Here is a 6,000-nt window from a genome sequence, read left to right as displayed (position 1 = left end):
TTTCCCAGCCAGCGGATCGTGGTGGAGCCAAGGCCACAACTGGGCAGTTTGGCCAAGAGGTGATCGTGGGATACCAGATCAAAAGCTTTTTTGAAGTCAAGATATATGACATATTGAGCTATTTCAAAATAGCTCAAACCAGTTTAAGATAAACCTGGATGAATGAGCATCAGACTGAACTGATTTAGGTTAAACCATTTTATTGAACTTCTGTCCCAGGTCTGCTCCAGATTCAAGTTAATTTACAGTACCGCAGCATCCTTGGATGCTTTCTTTGCAGCACCTCCCCTGTAAATCCCCCCTCTCCCGCACCCCACAGGGTGGGTTAGCCCTGGCCCAAGCTGTCTGCTCCAGCCAAGCACGGAGGCGTGCTGTAGCACCCCCCCATCTTCTGGACTGGGCCACTGCAGGCATGTGGCTGCATTTCCAGAATTAAAAGTGAAAGGCTCTTCACTTTCTTATTGGTTCAATCTATACGGTTTAGATTAACCTGCAAAGATTGAATCCATTCAGCCTCAGGCTTTTTGACTGTCTGTACTTAGTCTCTGAGGCAAAACTAAGAATAAAAATGTAAGGAGGTAACACTATTAGCAAGATGTGCAACTCAGCCCATCAGGTTCCTGATTTATTTTTTAATAGATTTTGAGATCAGAAAAGACCGCTACATCATCTAGGCTGATTGCCTGTACATTATCAGCAATTACATTTTACCAAGGTGTTACTGCATTGAGCCTATTAATGGTTTGGTACAGAAGATGGCTTGAAGTAACAGTTTTAAATTGCAGCAAGGGAAATTTAGTTTGAATATTAGGAAGAATTTTCTAACATGGGTGGTGGGGTTAAGGACTGGTACAGATTACCTAGAGAGGTTACAGAGTCTCTCTACTTGAAAATTTTAAAAAGCAGGTTAGACAAATGCTTGGCCTAGATGGTTTAGACAGGGATCATCGTGCCTTGAGCAGGGGGTTGGACTAGATTTCCTCCTGAGGCAACTTCCTACTCTAGTTGTAAATGATACTACAATGTTTCTTCCAGAAAAGCATTCAATCTTGATTTGAAGACATCCAGTGATGGAAAAATGAACCAGTTCCCTTAATAGGTTAAACTCCCTCACTGTTAAAAACATATCCCTTACTGGCTCCATTAACTATCTCGCTCCTATGCAGTCTCTTTCTCCACATATTATGAATGTCCTATTCCCTTTCTGATTTTGTGGTCTGCATCAGAATTTCCTTCCTGGCCTTTGCTAGCATGTTGATCCACATGCATTCAAGAGTGTGTTGCTCCTGGTTATCGGTAACTTTAGAACAGGTAACGATGCCTTTAGTGTAAATACTTACATACACATGCTCTCCTTCTGAAACAGGGAACACATAAGAATTCATAATGCTGAATATAACAGCCTTAACTAATCCAATTTTTAACATGCCTTTGGTTGGGGAACATTTCACGTACAGCATATTGACTGTTCTTGAGACATCTTGCTCTGATTTTGCAACCTGTCTGCTACAAATTGGAAAGCATTTTGATATAGTTGTTTTACCCCAGTGGCTCTTTTCCATAAAACTAAAACGCCTCTAGATTAGAAACATCTGAGACCCCAGCCAGATGTACAAGTAAAGGCAGGATGGGATTTGATGCACAATCCACACAATTGCATTTCCTGCCATGCCACACATGTATGGCAGGAGGCATGATTATGAGATTGAACATCAGATCCCATTGGACTTTATTACTGGTGCAAGGGGAACCCAGGATCATGACTGGCTGCACCGATCATAATCCCAGGCTCCTCCTGCATTGGCAAATAGCAAGCTCCTGAGGCTGAAAGTCCCCTCAGCTGATGGTACTCCCAGCTGTGGGGGTTCAGCATGTGCTCCTGCAGCTGGGAGCCCTGTCAGCTGACCCAGGCTTCCAGTCATATATGATATATTGCTGTGTATTGTCTGAGACAGAACCCTGAACAATGACACACTATCCTGGAAACTGTGCCAACCCAGAGTCCTCAGATACTGAGATTCCCAAGCATCCAGGAATAGTTTCATAGTTGGTAGGATTGGAAGGGACCTGAGCAGATCATCAAGTCCGACCGCCTGCTATGGCAGGAAAGAGTACGGGGGTCAAATGACCCTGGTAAGGTGTTCGTCTAGCCTCCTCTTAAAGACCCCCAGGGTAGGAGCCAGCACTACTTTTCTTGGAAGTTGGTTCCAGATCCTAGTCGCCCTGACACTGAAGTAGCACCTCCTGATACCTAGCCTGAATCTACCCTCTGCCAGCTTGTGACCCTTATTTCTTGTCACTCCTGGTAGCACTCGGGGGAACAATGCCTGCTGGTGCCCCTGACTAGATTGTAAATGGCCACTAGGTCCCACCTCAGCCTCCTCTTGTGGAGGCTGAACAGGTTTAGGTCCCTTAGCCTCTCCTTGTAGGGCCCTGCTGCCCCGATCATGTGAGTGGCCCTCCTCTGGACTCTCTCCATGTTGTCCACATCTCTCCTGAATTGCTGCACCCAGAACTGGATGCAGTACTCCAACTGCGGCCTGACCAGTGCCGCATAGAGGGGGAGGATCACCTCCTTGGACCTCCTTGAGATGCAGCTGTGGATGCATGACAAGGTATTGTTGGCCTTCATGACCGCATCCCCACTCTGTCGGCCCATGTTCATTTTGGCATCAATAATGACTCCAAGATCCTTTTCTGCCTCTGCACTGATGAGAAGAGAGTTCCCCAGCCTGCAGGTATGCTGCTGGTTCTCCCCCCCAGGGTGCAGTACCCTGCACTTGTCAGTGTTGAAACCCATCCTGTTTTTATCCGTCCACCCCTGTAACCTGTCCAGGTCTGATTACGGCCTATTTCTCCCTTGTAGTGTGCTCACTTCCCCCCACATCTTAGTGTCGTCTGTGAATTTGAACAGGGTGCTTTTTACCCCCTCGTCCAAGTCGCTGATGAAGATGTTAAACAGCGGGCCCGAGGACTGAGCCATGGGGGACCCCATTGCCCACATCCCTCCAGGCCAAAAATGACCCATCCACCATGACTCTCTGGGTGCGGCCCTCCAGCCAGTTGGCAACCCATTTGACTGTGTAGGTGTCACTGCCACAGTCTCCTAGTTTTTTTAATGAGAATGGGGTGAGAGACAGTGTCAAAGGCCTTCCTAAAGTCCAGAAAGACTACGTCCACTGCTACCCGTGTCTAAGGATTTTGTGATGTAGTCATAGAAGGCCACCAGGTTGATCTGACAGGACCTGCCTCTAATGAACCTGTGTTGGTTGCCCCTAAGCAACTGAATGTGGCAACTAAAAAAATAGATGAGTTGTACCTATGGTTTCCTCCCTTCCCCTATGCTTCTGGCCCAGCCACAGAGTTCTCCACTGCACTCAAAGGACTCCCATCCCCCCACACCCTGGCAGACACTCCCCGGCACCCACCTTGCTGCAGCCCCAGCCCCCACAACCCAGTGCTGCCAGGCACGCCCCTCCTCATACACCCACCCCCCATCCCAACTGCTCAGATACTAAGGGACAGGTTTCCCTCACTTTATGCAGGTTCTGTATGTGTGAATTCACTCTTATGCAGTAACCCTTTTTATATCAAAACGTTGTTATGTGCAAAGTAAATTCACTCTTATGCGATTGGTGTGGTGGAAGCCCACAGTCAGCTGCTTTGTGCCGTGCATTGTGGGAGTGATGCTCACCAAAATATAGTCTTCTGTGTGGATCTTTGCTCCTTGCTTGTTGCCTGCAACACATATTTCTGTATATGCCATCCCCATTATGATAGTGCCCTGTGCTTGTGTGGACTGTCTGCTGTTGGTGAGTAACAAAATTGTCTTGTAAAAGTGGCAGAAATGGGTCTGGGGGTCAGTACAATTGAGTCTTGGAATGTACCTCTATTTATTACATTGTAAAGTAGGTTCCCTTTGTGAAAATTTGAGTTATGCATCATTTTCCAGGAGCACATGTACAGCATAAAGCAAGGGAAACCTGTAATTAAAAAACAGTAAAGAATAGATAACATATCTATACAATGAAACAATCTCTCTTCCTAGGCCTGACCCAAAGGCAACTTAAACAGCCATAGAACAAGTTAGCCACAACTACATGTGGTTGAAAAAAAAAAAAAAAAAGGGGATTCCATGGGAATTTTTTCTGTTTAATTGTTGCTTTTTTAAAAGCAAGAATTTAGACCAATTTTCAAGCATTTTTAAAAAATTTCTTGAAACTGCCCAATCCTACCCCAGAAACTTTTCTGTAATAAATTCTGACATTTTTGAGTAGCTGTAGCTGCAGCCTTTCTGACTGAGCCTTTCTGATTGCCAATGCACACGCTACCTACCATTACTTGGTGTAACAACAAAAGAGAATCGATTTTCATGTTACTTATGAACCAAACCTTTTATGAACCAAGACTGTCTAGCAATGAAGGCCAAACTCAGAAACCTACTGGTCTAGCACATATGTACTCCATAAGATGCTCCTAAACTTTTACTCGGGCCCATCCTCTGCTAACAAGAGCATAATTTTTAATTTTAGGGTGATGAATATCCATGAGTTTTCCTAAAGTATAAATTCAGCAAATACCAGGCACCATCATTTTCTGGGTAGACAGTGGACAGGTCTGTATCACAGAACTTTTCCAGTGCAGTTGTAGCAACAGAAGCTTTATAGTGTTGACAAGCCCTGTGGTGAAACTCTTGGTTGCTTTCAGTCAGAGAGCAGTAGGAATATCATGTAACCATTCATGCAGAGGTAAGGAGAAAAGTGTTTCAACACACACAGCTTGCAGCCCCTTTATAAGATGGTGTCCTTTGGACATTTATAAACAACAACATTGTTTACCAAAGTTGAAGACTCCTTGCAAACATCATGAAGGCCAAATTTATGCTGCAAGTGGGAACACCAGCCATTGAGGGTGAAGCCTACGCTAAAAAAAGACTAGCTGGGGTAGTTATACTCTCTCACAGTATAAGTGCAGCTTCTATCATCAAAATGTGCTATTGCCAGTCGAGATAACTAAGATAAGCCAAAGCTGTTCCCCTTCTTCTCCACCCCTCCACCCACCACCTCTTTTTATTATGGTGTAGTTGCTCCTACATTAGTATACAAGGTTTTGGGTTTTTTTAATCACACTAACTGACAACATTATACTGGTAAAAGTTTCCAGTGTGTGATCGAATGCACTTTACACATGTGATTTTCCTATATTTTGCTACCATACTATGGAATTGCCAGAACAGAGCAAACAGCATCAGTAGATGATTTTCCACAGTCACAGAACATACTATGAACATAGAGAAAGTTATCATCAATAATTGGTACTAAGCACTTCTTTCTTCATTACACAAGGACAATTTAGCCTTTAAGTTTTTGTGTAAAGTGCAGCACAAATCAACTGAACAATCTTCACTTAGAGGTTTCATAGAACTAGTACAAGCCTCTAGGACTGAAACTCCAAATCAGCAAAGCACTTCAGTAGTGCTGAAGTGATGTTGTAGCCATATGGTCCAGGAATTATTCTATAGGCTAGGATATTTGGTTGAACCCACTACATCATTGGGATAAAGTTATACAAGCTTTCAAATCCAAGGCATTCTTTATCAGGTCACTTCATCTTCATCATGCCTTGCATTTGAAAGCTTGTATAACTACCTCAATCATGCCGTTGTCCCATCCAATAAAAGCTATCACCAATGAAAATCCTTGCCTCTGGCATACTTCCTGGACCATCATGGCAATGGCATTGCTCAAACACTACAATAACAGAAAATAACAAATTCTACCCCTCACAATGGAAAATCCACAACCTAAAGAAAAAAAGAAGCCAAACTACGTAGCAGCATCTTCCTAAGCTTATGCAAGAAACATAACATCATACCAACATGACTATACACATACTCCATGTTCTAATTAGAATGCATTGATAAATTGAGTCTGCTCCATATTCTAGTTAGAATGCTCTAGCATCATCCCAGCATCATGTGTATAACCCCCCATGGGTTTA

Source organism: Crocodylus siamensis, chromosome 5 (assembly GCF_052110815.1).
Source record: "Crocodylus siamensis isolate JL-2025a chromosome 5, ASM5211081v1, whole genome shotgun sequence".
Classification (NCBI taxonomy): domain Eukaryota; kingdom Metazoa; phylum Chordata; order Crocodylia; family Crocodylidae; genus Crocodylus; species Crocodylus siamensis.
This window is presented reverse-complemented; position numbering follows the sequence as displayed.